This window comes from Setaria italica, chromosome II (genome assembly GCF_000263155.2).
Source record: "Setaria italica strain Yugu1 chromosome II, Setaria_italica_v2.0, whole genome shotgun sequence".
NCBI lineage: Eukaryota > Viridiplantae > Streptophyta > Magnoliopsida > Poales > Poaceae > Setaria > Setaria italica.
The window spans coordinates 31647464-31660043 of NC_028451.1; the positions used below are offsets into that span (position 1 = coordinate 31647464).

The window sequence follows — 12580 nt, forward strand, 5'->3', positions numbered from 1 at the left end:
TCTGTCCCCATAGTGCTGTTGTATGAACGATATCTTCTGGATTGGTTTCTTAATGTCCTTTTTTTTTCTTGTGAAACGCTTTATCGCAATCGTGATGTTGGGAGACAACGCAGCACCTTAGCTGCAGCCTCGCACTCAGCGTCTTGCATACTGAAGCGTAACCTTTTTTTATATGCGACTCGTGCATTAGTCGTAGCACGGAAGATAGATATTGTGCTAATCATTGGTGAGGCCAAATCTTTTGGTAGATATATATATAGGGGGTATTTGAATACCATTCTAAAATTTAGCACCTGTCACATCGGATGTTTAGATACTAATTAGGAATATTAAATATAGGCTAATTATAAAACTAATTGTACAGATAGAGTCTAATTCGCGAGACGAATCTATTAAGCCTAAGTAGTCCATGATTTGATAATGTGATGCTACAGTAACCATTTGCTAATGATGAATTAATTAGGTTTAATAGATTCGTCTCGTGAATTAGCCCTGGATTCTACAATTAGTTTTATAATTAGCTCATATTTAATCTCTTAATTAACCTCCGAACATCTGACCGTGACACTGCTTATAATATCAAACACCTAGTATTGTAGTTGTGCAGAACGGCAGAAGCTAGTTTAGAAAAGAAGGCTGCTTTGTTTATTTATACGCTGCCCCAGTCATTAGCTTGGCTTGGGGCCGTCGATCCAAATCCCAACAGAGGTTTCCAGCTATCGAACACAGACGATCGATGATGACCCGCAGTCTTCCCCCGCGGGTTCCCTCGCCCGGGTGGCAGGTGGGTGGGCCGACGGCCGGTTTTTCACCTGCGTACGTGCGTGCGTGCGGCGGCCTGCACAAGCGCAACACTCCAACGGCTCACCGCCCGCAAGTTGTGTCACATGTACGCCGGCGGCCAGGCCACCTCCCCAGACGGCCAGGCCGCACCAGGTTGCCCGCGCGCCCAGCCCAACACGTCCGGCCGCCTCCCGCCCGTGCCGTGCCTCTGGCGTGCTTACACGGGGCCGAGGCCCCAGACTCCGAGCAATGTTCCGGCGCGGGACGTGGCGGCGCACCGCCCCAGCTGCCGCCAGGTGCCGAGGAACCAGAAAGCATGCCAGCTTCATCGGCCAGCGCTCCCCTCTCGCTGTGTCCATTCCTCCGCGCCTCCCACCGATTCGATCGCCAGCGCCGTGCCACGATCTATTTATGATGAGTGATTGACTGAATGATTTGACGCTTACCAGTTGAGCAATATTTCATATTTGCTTGATTATGCTAAAAGCTAACTGGAGATGTTGTGTTGAGTGCGTTGTGTTGTTGTGTGTGTAAACATATCTTGTGTGTTATGTCTTTTGACTTGTGACGTGTAGTTGTTGGATACGATCTGGCGATCAACGGCATGAGGTGAAGGTTAAGCGAAAGGTTCATGCCGATGTACGAGGGCTGTGAAGGGTGGACACGAGTAGGTTTGGACCGAGGGATCCGAGGAATCCGGGCGAAGTAATGGATGATCCACATGGTGCATGGATGAGGAAGAGTACACGGATGGGATGGAGACGACGTCGGTTGAGTCAAGTGTGACGAAGGCGAGACGAGTAGGCTGCTCGGGAGTGGGAGCGAAAGACTTAGAGGCGTCGAAGGCTCGGTGGAGGCCGGACACGCGTCGACATCGATGAGTCACGTCTTGTGGGGCGTGCAACAGGGTTTGACCTCAAAACCAGGGGTGAATCACGCCTTGCAGAGCGTACGAGAGGGTTTGACCTCAAAAGTAGGGGTGAGTCACATCTATGGGGTGTGCAAGAGGGTTTGACCGGTTTGATCTTAAAACCGAGGGTGAATCACGCCTGCGGGATGTGCAAGAGTTTTGACTGGTTTGACCTCAAAACCGGAGGCGAGTCCGGTGTGGTCGGACAACATCGAGTCCGAGGACGCATGTCACCATCGCGAAACTTGTGTCGAGGCAAAGCGGAGTCGTGAAGGCACCGGGTCCGTTCGATGTACCGATAAAAAGTTGGACGGTCTTATGTTATAGGTTATTTGAGTTGTACATTTTGATCATTTTCCAGATGCCTATATATACACGAGAAGTGGTTGTTGGGGTAGCTATATCTCTTAGGCTCTTTGTTGGTGGGTTTCTTATTTTGTTGGTTTGGGCCTTTGAAAGGAGAGAGGGAGAGAGATGAGAGGATCTTTGATTTGATCATTTTGCCATCTTAGCTTTGATTGTATTTAAGAGTGGCTTGTAACCGAGCGTGGTGGAATAATCTAAAGATCAATTTCGTGCTCACTTGTTCCATCCTCTTAAGATCTGAAATTTATCTTTTTCATGATTTTCGAAGGTATTTTTGGAATTTTTCATTCAACATGTTTGAGCCAAATCCTATGAGATTGGGGGGGTTTGTTGCTAGGATCCTTGTGAGCAATTTTGCTGCGATCCCTCCTCAAATCCCTCACAAATTTGGCCCAACTTTGGATTTCCCCGAAATCCCCTTCTCTTGTGTTCTTGACTAAAATCATGAAATTCTAGGTGAAGTCTTGATCTTTTTATGGGATTTTTTGGCAAAGACTCACTCGATCTGGGCGAACCTTTGGCTAGAATTTCACAAAGTTTGGACATCATTTGATTGAGTTTTCGTTTTTCTTTGGATCTTGACCCGCACAGTCAAAACAGGAAGTTCCGGTTTCCAAAACAGAAAGTTCCGGTTTTGCACCTTGCTCTTATTGGGATATCTTTAGGGAATGGACTCTTGATGGTCTTGGAAAGCTATGGTCCAAATCTCATGAATTTTGGAGTTCGTTTGGTCGAGTTTTGGTATTTTTCTTGGAGCTCCCATAGGCTGTCTGGGAAAAATCAAAGGTTCTGATTTTGAGAAGAGGAAGCTCCAATTTTAGAAGATTCCCCTCCGGTTTTGGGAATATCCCCCTCCGGTTTTGGTTCCGGAGATTCTGATTTTTCTCTGATACTTGTATTTCCTTTTTAGCTCTTTCTATGTTTGCTTCCGCTTTATATCAAGGGATTTCTAGTATTATTTCTTGGTCCAATAGCATCTCATTGGCTATATGGATATGGAAATTCTAGAAGAGAGGTGTGTATGGTGACTTTTGGAATATAGGCCGAATTCCTTTGTTTAAGAAGAGAATTTTGATCGGCTCCCATTCACCCCCCTCTGGTCGCTCGTCCCGATCCTTCAATTGGTATCAGAGCTTGGTTAAGGATCATACCACCTTAATCGGCTTTGTAATCCACGGGACGACAAGGTAAAGGGCAATTTTGCTTGCCGGTTTGGTTTGCATGATTTGAGCTTGCTTTCAACTAATCCTAACCGGTGCTTGAGCTATGGTATCAATCTCTTGTTCTATTAGTTTTTTGTTCTTAGGTGGTGCAGTTGCATCCAAGGATGACCACAAGTGGAGATAGAAGCGTGATTAGCTGAATAAGGATGATGAAGCGATGGTATTGATGCATCCTTTGATAGAAGAGGTACATCAAGAAGATGATCTCTGACGCAAGGTTCACAAGATGAGTAGAGGTAAACTCTCCAAAGGTATGATCGATTTGTTCACTCGCCTTTGTGCTCATGGCGAGATGATTGTTGAGATTAAGAAGGATTTGGACATGTCTAGACTTAATAATGTGAATGCTTCAACTTGATGCAAGTCTAGCTTACCTTTATCATGCAAATCTTGTGATGTTTTGGGCATTGAAATTGAGAAACTAAATAGAGATGTTTTTCTTGGTGACAAACAACTTAAGTCTTGTAGAAGTTAATTTATGATCTCTCAATTGATATTGATGAATTGAACTTTTCTCTTGATTGCTTGAAATCTGAAAATGAAATGTTGAAATGCGATGCCTCTATGCCATAAAAAAAAAGTGCTGCTTTGAATAATGATCTTGATAAGACTAGAAGTAAAATTGCTTTGTTGAAGGCAAACGCTTCTGTTGACGTCAGATTTCGTTACTAGTAGAATCGGCGCCAAGAAGAAAGGGAATCGGAGAAGCACAGTTGGGAATCGGCCAAATGGTGCTACAGTGTGAGATCGGCCGGAGACCTCTGTCTCGCTATGGGTCGAATATACCAGAGTCCCAATCGGTAATCTTTTGCCGATAAGGAATCAGCCGATTAGGAGGATGGGCTAATTGGGCCTGTATGGGCTTGGAGAGGAATAGAAGGATAAGGGGGAAATCAGCCCACGAAGCGTGGAGTAACCAACCTAGCACGAATTGTGCTTGTAGATATTCGTTTTCTGTTTGAATTAGGGATAGAATTCTAGTCGGTTAAGGAGATATCTGTACGGGGCTATAAATAGCTACCTTTGTAAATCTGTAATCATCAACCAATCAATACAACAAGCTACTTTTTCTTCGTACTTATTTTCAAACAGGCGACTTCGCCATTATTTTTCTCTTCTCACAAGTTCGTGCGGGTTGGCGGGACTGCATCATCTTGATCTCCAGCCGATTCTGTAAGTTCTGCTTATCGAGTAACATCTAAGCTTTAACTTCGGGCGTATCGCTGTTGTTTCGTTTAGATTTATTCACTAGTTATCGATATTTGCTAGATTCATAGGTTTTTACCTGTTTTTCTAGTCTTTATCACCAGTTATCCAGCTAGGAATCGGTAGTATCGGCTTTCTTTATCTTCTATCATTAGATCCATTTATTGCCGATTAGATCTGTTCCTAGTGTTGTTATCATAAGTTTTGTACCGATTACTTCAGCAGTTTCCTGTCTACAAAGCTACAGAGATCAGGCTGTCTCATAGCCGATTTCAGTATTACAGTAAATCGGCCGATTTGCTGATAAATTCTCTTGAAATCGGAACATAGCCGATCGAGAATTCTAAACCTGACACATATTCTTCCTTGCCAATCAACAGGTTAGATTGGCTGGCACGCCGCGTGAACCGCACCAGGGCATTCACCCGAACAGGAGCTAAGTAGATTCTCCCGGGTCGTGTGTCGGTCGCTGGGATTCGGTTGACCGATTTCTAGCACCAACACACTTTTGGCACGCCCGGTGGGACCAATACAACCGCCGTCATGTCGAAAGCTGCTGAAATCTCCGAAGATAATGTCATCGAGGTGACGGAAGCGGATCTGAAGGACGACCAGAAGGAAGATCTGGACAAGTATATGGCACAGTTCCGGAAAACTTGTCTGAAGTCTTTCAGTCGCTCCAGAAGCGGGGAGACCGTCAAGAAGACCCCATTCCCTGCTCCCCGCCAGATCACGATTTCTGAAGATTCGGATAAAATGTCCGATATGATTCAACAATCTATTCATCACGCCTTCATCAACCAATCCTCGGTACTCTCGAACATGGTGCACAACGCCGTTGTTAACTCCTTCGCCGGGGGCATATCTAAAGGATACAGAGGACCTACATATTTCCAGCCGGTCCCACCAAATCAGACTTATCCGTATTCGGCTTCACAGCCGATTCAATTTTTTGTTGGGAGTTCAGGCGCATCTGCATCATCAACTCCGTTGGGATATGGCTCCATCCAGCTGTCCTCTGCACCGTTCCCTCCAGTCAACCCATCACCCTGGGGGGCACCTTCAGCCACGGCCGGTCTGAATCAATCGGCCAGTCAAGGAAACCCTCCGTTCCAGGCATCCTCCCAGGCGGCCATTCGGCCGATCATACCACCATACCAGCCTGTCGCTCCGGAGGTCAACAAGACAGCAGCACTCATGCTATGTGATGAAACGAGTGGTTCATTCAAACAGCCGTCCTTTACTACACAGCCGGATTACACTCAGATGCCACCCTTTCATCAATCGCCTTTTATTCAGCCTCCAATTTACCAGCACGTGCCGATACCTCAGCCAACAGTTCACCAGCAACAACCAGATTGGTCAGCACGAATTGCGGAGGTGATGCAAGAACAATTCGGCTTGAAGCCGAAAGTGCAAACTTATACTTATAGAACACCATACCCATCTACATATGATTTGTTGCCGTTCCCCCATCGGTACAAAGTTCCTGATTTTACCAAATTTTCGGGGATGGATGATACTTCGACCGTGGAGCACGTGAATAGATTCATCATCCAATGCGGAGAAGCAGCTACGCAAGATGCCCTACGAGTACGGTTGTTCTCGTCATCTCTGTCCGGATCGGCCTTCCAATGGTTCACGACTTTACCACCAAACTCGATTATCACATGGGCCGATTTAGAAAGACAGTTCCACAAGTACTTCTATGCTGGGGTCCATGAGATGAAGCTGTCCGATTTGACTAGCCTCCGGCAAAGAAGTGATGAGCCGATACCCTCGTATATACAGAGGTTTCGGGAAATCAGAAACAAGTGCTACTCCCTGGCTCTAACCGATGCGCAATTGGCCGATATAGCTTTCCAAGGCCTTCTGCCACATATTAAAGAAAAATATGCTTCACAGGAGTTCGAGAGCTTGAGCCAGATTGTTCACCAATTGTCCGGACAGGAGGTGCGTCCATTCGATCCGCGGAGGAATTTCCAGAAGAAAGTGGCATTCCTGGAAGAATTAGAGGATGAAGAAGATGTTGAAGTCGGACTTGCGGAATGGATCAAGGGGAAGAAGCCGATATCATGCCCATTCGGCAAAAAGGAGCCAGAAGCATTCGGTTTTGATACAACTAAGGCCGATAAAATCTTCGATCTTCTCCTCCAGGAAGGGCAGATTAAACTCTCGCCTTATCATACAATACCTTCTGCCGAACAATTAAAGAAGATGAAGTATTGCAAGTGGCACAATGCCACATCACATGATACCAACGAGTGCAAGATCTTCAGGCAACAGATACAGTCAACCATTGAGCAAGGCAGAATCAAATTTGAAGTGCCGGCAAAATCGGCCAAACCAATGAAGATCGACCAGCACCCCTTTCCTACCAACATGGTTGATACGGGGAAGAATTCAGTCCAAACAAAAGTGCTAACGTCCGAATCGGCCAAAAAGAGTGGTGCCGTTGATCCCAGAAATCAAGCTACGCCCGAAGATATCAAGGGAAAGCGGCGGATAGAGGACGATGATGGTGAGTCAGAAGGGCCGCGCATTACTTCTCAGTTCCTGCTCCAAAAGTACCAACGTCAGCATGAACGCTCAAGGTCCCGAGAAGAAGCGATGCGTCGGCACGAAGAGCACTGGAGATGCCCATTTTTCATTCATTGTTGGGAAAATAACCTCAGGCTACCTTCGGCCGACACTTGCCCAGAATGCAACGGTCCCTATCGCGGCAATCAGCCGTTCAACAGGTCTCGCTCCAGGGACGGAAGGCCAGAGCCGATCAGCAGGAATTGGCGCGATCAAGATGACCAGCGCCCTCCCGTGCGTGATCGGCTGGGGGGTAGAAGTGACCGATATAATCGGTCGGAAGAAAGACGCCATGATAGGCAGGGGGGCAGGACTGATCGGCGGGACCAGTCAGATAGTAAGGCCAGCGTTCACAGCCGACTCGAAGAGATGGCCGACGCTCGGGTGACGGACGAAAATCCGTTAGGACGCGAACCGGAGTGGGAACGCGCTAGGACAGAAGGGAGACCAATAAACCCCAGGTGGTGCCCCGACGGATTGACCAAGTCACAAAAACGGAGAATCCAACGTCTCCGCCAATGGGAACAGCAAGAAGAAGAAAGCGCGACGGACAAGAAGGAAGGGAGGCCTCGGGTGTGGCGCCCCAAAAGAAACGATAAGGGAAACAACGAGTCGGCGGGTGATCAATCGGCAGCCGAGATCGGCATGGTTTTCATACTGCCGATGGAGTTCATGACCCCCGCCGATCAACAGGACGTATCGGCGATAGAAGAACAGACAGCGCGGTTGGCTTTGGAGCCAATGATGGCCACGTTCGAAAAGCCCGAAGACGACGAACGACAACATATGAAGGCATTGTTCCTTAAAGGGCATGTTGACGGTCGCCCCCTCACTAGATTGATGGTCGACGGAGGAGCTGCTGTCAACATTATGCCGCACGCCGTACTCCGGAAGCTGGGGAAAAACGATGACGACCTGACCAAGACGGACATGATGCTCAAGGATTTCGAAGGCAAGGTGTCAAACGCTCGCGGTGCTCTCTGCGTCGACCTCACCATCGGCAGTAAGACCCTCCCTACCACGTTTTTCGTTATTAATGGCAAGGGATCCTACAATATGCTTCTTGGCCGAGACTGGATACACGCAAACTGCTGCATCCCGTCAACTATGCATCAGTGCCTCGTACAATGGGTCAGCGATAACATCGAGGTGGTCAAAGCCGTCTCCGCGTACAACATTGCAGCAGCCGACACGCAGCAGTGGAGCTGCGAGACCGTCAGGTGCATATCAGGTAGGGTGTGGGAGACCGATTTCCTGAAGGTCACCGATTTTGGCCTACAGCCGATCCGAGCAGTCGGCTCCGAAGACACAGAATAGATGGATCAGTTCGCCCGAGAAGATGGGAAGCTGGGGCACGGATTCACGTCGGCCGATTCATTAGAGATGATAGACTTAGGTGATGGAACCAAGCCAAGGCCGACTTTCATTAGTGCAAATTTAGATAAGGAATACAAGTGTAAATTGACAAATTTGTTAAGGGAATTCAAGGATTGTTTTGCTTGGGAGTATCACGAAATGCCGGGTTTAGACCGATCTATTGTTGAACATCGGCTACCCATAAAACCGGGGTATCGGCCGTACCAACAACCCGCACGGCGTTGCAATCCTAAAATTTTACCAGACATAAAAGCTGAAATAACTCGGCTAATCGAAGCCAAATTTATTCGGCAATGTTGTTATGCCGAGTGGATTTCCAACATCGTGCCAGTATACAAGAAAAATGGGAAGTTACGCGTTTGCGTTGATTTCAGGAATCTTAATCAGGCCACACCGATGGATGGCTACCCCATGCCTACGGCCGATGTACTGATCGACGCCGCCGCGGGACATAAAATTATTAGCTTCATGGACGGAAACGCCGGATACAATCAAATACTTATGGCCGAAGAGGACATACCCAAAACGGCCTTCAGATGTCCAGGCCATCTTGGTTTATTCGAGTGGGTAGTGATGACTTTCGGCTTGAAGAATGCTGGCGCTACATATCAGAGAGCTATGAATTACATTTTTCACAAACTCATTGGCCTCCTGGTGGAAATCTACATCGACGATGTTGTGGTCAAGTCCAAAAGCCACGAGGAACATCTGGCTGATTTGCGAAGGGTGCTAGAGTGTACCAAAAAGCACGGTCTTAAGATGAATCCCAACAAATGCGCTTTCGGCGTATCCGCCGGACAGTTCTTAGGATTCATGGTTCACGAACGAGGAATAGAAGTCAATCAGAAGACCATAGCGGCCATCAAACAAAGTCATGGCCCCACAGAACAAAACTGAGCTACAGTCTTTAATCGGCAAGATAAACTTCATCAGAAGATTTATATCTAATCTATCCGGACGGATTCAAGCGTTCACGCCACTTCTGAAGTTGAAGCCAGATCAGGAATTTATATGGGGAGAAGAACAGCGCAAGGCGTAAGAAGATATCAAGCGGTACTTGGTCTCACCGCCAGTCTTGGTTCCCCCTCAAACTGGTAAGCCATTTAAACTATATTTATCAGCCGATGAAAAAGCTATCGGGTCGGCCCTAGTCCAAGAGTTTGAAGGCAAAGAGCGGGTAATTTATTACGTCAGTAGAAGACTCCTGGATGCCGAAACAAGATATCCTCCGGTAGAGCGTTTGTGCTTGTGTCTTTACTTCTCATGCACCAAACTCAGGCACTATCTACTGTCGGCAGAATGTGTAGTCGTATGCAAAGATGACGTAGTAAAATACATGCTATCACTGCCGATATTGAAAGGATGAATCGGTAAATGGATCTTAGCTTTATCAGAATTTGACCTGCGGTACGAATCCGCAAAAGCTGTCAAGGGTCAAGTCATGGCCGATTTCGTCGCCCAGCACTGTGGACCGGAGATCACCCTCGTGGAACTGGCGCCTTGGCAATTATTTTTCGACGGGTCATCATGCGGGGTCGGATCAGGAATCGGCATCGTTCTCATATCGCCTCGGGGGGCAAGCTATGATTTTTCTCTGCCGATAGAAACCTCCGCTACTAACAATCAAGCGGAGTACAGAGCTGTATTAAAAGGCTTACAACTATTGAGAGAAGTCAAGGCCGATTCTGTTGAGATCTTCGGAGATTCTATGCTTATTGTGGATCAACTAACCGGAAGGGCTGAGTGCAAAGATGACGTATTAAGAATTTATCACGAAGATTGCATACAGCTTTTAAAAGAATTCAGATCGGCAGTAATCGGGCATGTCCCAAGGGACCGCAACGAAGAAGCAAACAGGCTCGCCCATCACGCATCTGGGTATCGGCCGATTCTGGGCGCTATGGCTTTAGGAGTCGCAGCCGACGATTGGCGTAAAGAAATTGCCGATTATCTAAAGGATCCGTCTAAGAAGGTGGAGCGACGAGTACGCTTTCATGCCACCAAATACGTATTACTCGAAGATGATCTGTTTTACCGAACGATCGACGGTGTCCTTCTTAAATGCCTTGGGACAGAAGAGGCCAAGACTCTAATGGGAGCAATCCATGAAGGGGTATGTGGAGCACACCAATCGGCACACAAGATGAAATGGATGATCAGGAACAACGGGTACTATTGGCCTACGATCCTCGAAGACTGTTTCAAATATTATAAGGGTTGTCAGGAATGTCAAAAGTTTGGAAATGTCCAGCGGGCGCCCGCATCGGCCATGAATCCCATCATTAAACCATGGCCGTTCAGGGGATGGGGAATAGATCTTATCGGCCAAATTTACCCACCATCAAGCAAAGGGCACAAATTTATTCTGGTGGCCACCGATTACTTTACCAAATGGGTCGAGGCAATCCCGTTAAGAGCCGTAACATCGGCTATCATGGCCGATTTCGTAAGGGACCACATCGTCTACCGATTCGGTATTCCCCAGACTATTACGACCGATCAGGGAACAATGTTCACATCGGGGGAGTTCGAGGAATTTACAACCGATATGGGAATCAAATTATTAAATTCTTCTCCGTATTACGCCCAAGCCAATGGTCAGGCAGAATCCTCCAATAAAGGGATAATCAAATTGATCAAAAGGAAAATCGAAGAACAGCCAAAGAAGTGGCATCTGTGTTTGATTGAGGCACTGTGGGCATACAGGATGGCTTGTCATGGGGCTACCAAACTGTCTCCCTACCAGTTGGTGTACGGCCACGATGCAGTACTACCATGGGAATCAAGGGCTGGATCGAGGCGTATTTCGCTCCAGGACCAGTTATCTGCCGATGACTACTCATCACTCATGAAAAGGGAACTTGACGATTTGGCTAGCCAACGATTGAGGGCCCTGATAAGCATTGAAGAAAATAAAAAGAGAGTGGCCAGGTGGTACGATAAGAAGGTCAAAGTCAAACAGTTCTTCCCCGGGGACTTGGTATGGAAGTTAGTGTTGCCGATCGGGTCGAAAGATCCTAAATTCGGGAAATGGTCCCCTACCTGGGAAGGGCCGTATAAAATCGGCAGATGCGCTCCAGGAAATGCTTACATTTTGGAAATGATAGAAGGAGAGGAATTTACTAGAGCTCTGAACGGAAGGTACTTAAAGAGATATTACCCCAGTATATGGGTCGGGGCGTAGGAATTAACCACGACACAACTACACATAGCCGATACAAATCGGTTTGAACACTTAGCCGATTCGAATCGGTTCAAACATGTAACCGATGCAAATCGGTTCAAAAACATAGTCGACCGGATCGACCGATTGCATTCATTCGGTACGGGCGACGGGTTACATGGCCGACAAAACGTTAGTCGCCCTTAGAACAAAAAATACAAAAATACAATGACTAATTATTCTTCTTCTTGCGCTCCCTCTCAGTCCGACCTAATTCTATCATGAGACGGAGGTATTCTTCTTCTATTTCTTTCATTGAAGCCTCCGCTTCAACTTGACGCGGGAGATGGTGGCTCCGATCCATGGCCGGGCGCGAAGTTCCTGCCGCCGTATCCTCAAGGACGACTCGCGGAGGAAGCGGATGACTCCTGTCGATTGGAGGTTGCCGGCGACCGTTGCTCTCCACAAAGTCCAGGACTACACAAGCCTCCGCGGTGACGTGATCTCGAAGCTCCTCACGATGAGCCATGATCAGCTTTTGGTCCTCCGGCGTCAGTGGGTCCTCAGAATGGATAAGTTCAATGGCGCGCACGAACTCAGGACTAAGACGTTGAGGCTAAAACAAAAAGGAGTAAGAAGGAGTTCCCTTCCTAGGATCTAAAAAGAAAGGAAGTCGAGGCCAAGATTTCACCTGGTTGACAGAAGAAGAAGAAACCGGCGAAGCCATGACAAGGAATCGCACCGATGAAAAGAAGAGGAGAGTAAGCCAAAGGCCAAATTGGTACTATCAGGGGTAAACGCTGAGGTCGGTATTTATGGAAAAAGATGCGTGGAAATTTGGTAAGGTCACGTCCCATCGGTAATAAGAAAGGCAGTAAATAGAAAGGGGGTCGCGAGAGACGGTCAAAGAAGCTAGTAAATGTTCGTACAAAACGGTCAGTGTTTTACAGGTTACCCAGAAGGGTATCGATA

General features: G+C 47.4%; 1 pseudogene; it reads left to right on the forward strand.

Moving 5' to 3' along the window:
- The first annotated feature begins 887 nt into the window (after positions 1 to 887).
- LOC101784269 overlaps positions 888 to 12580 on the forward strand; it is a 29216-nt pseudogene continuing 17523 nt past the window's right edge.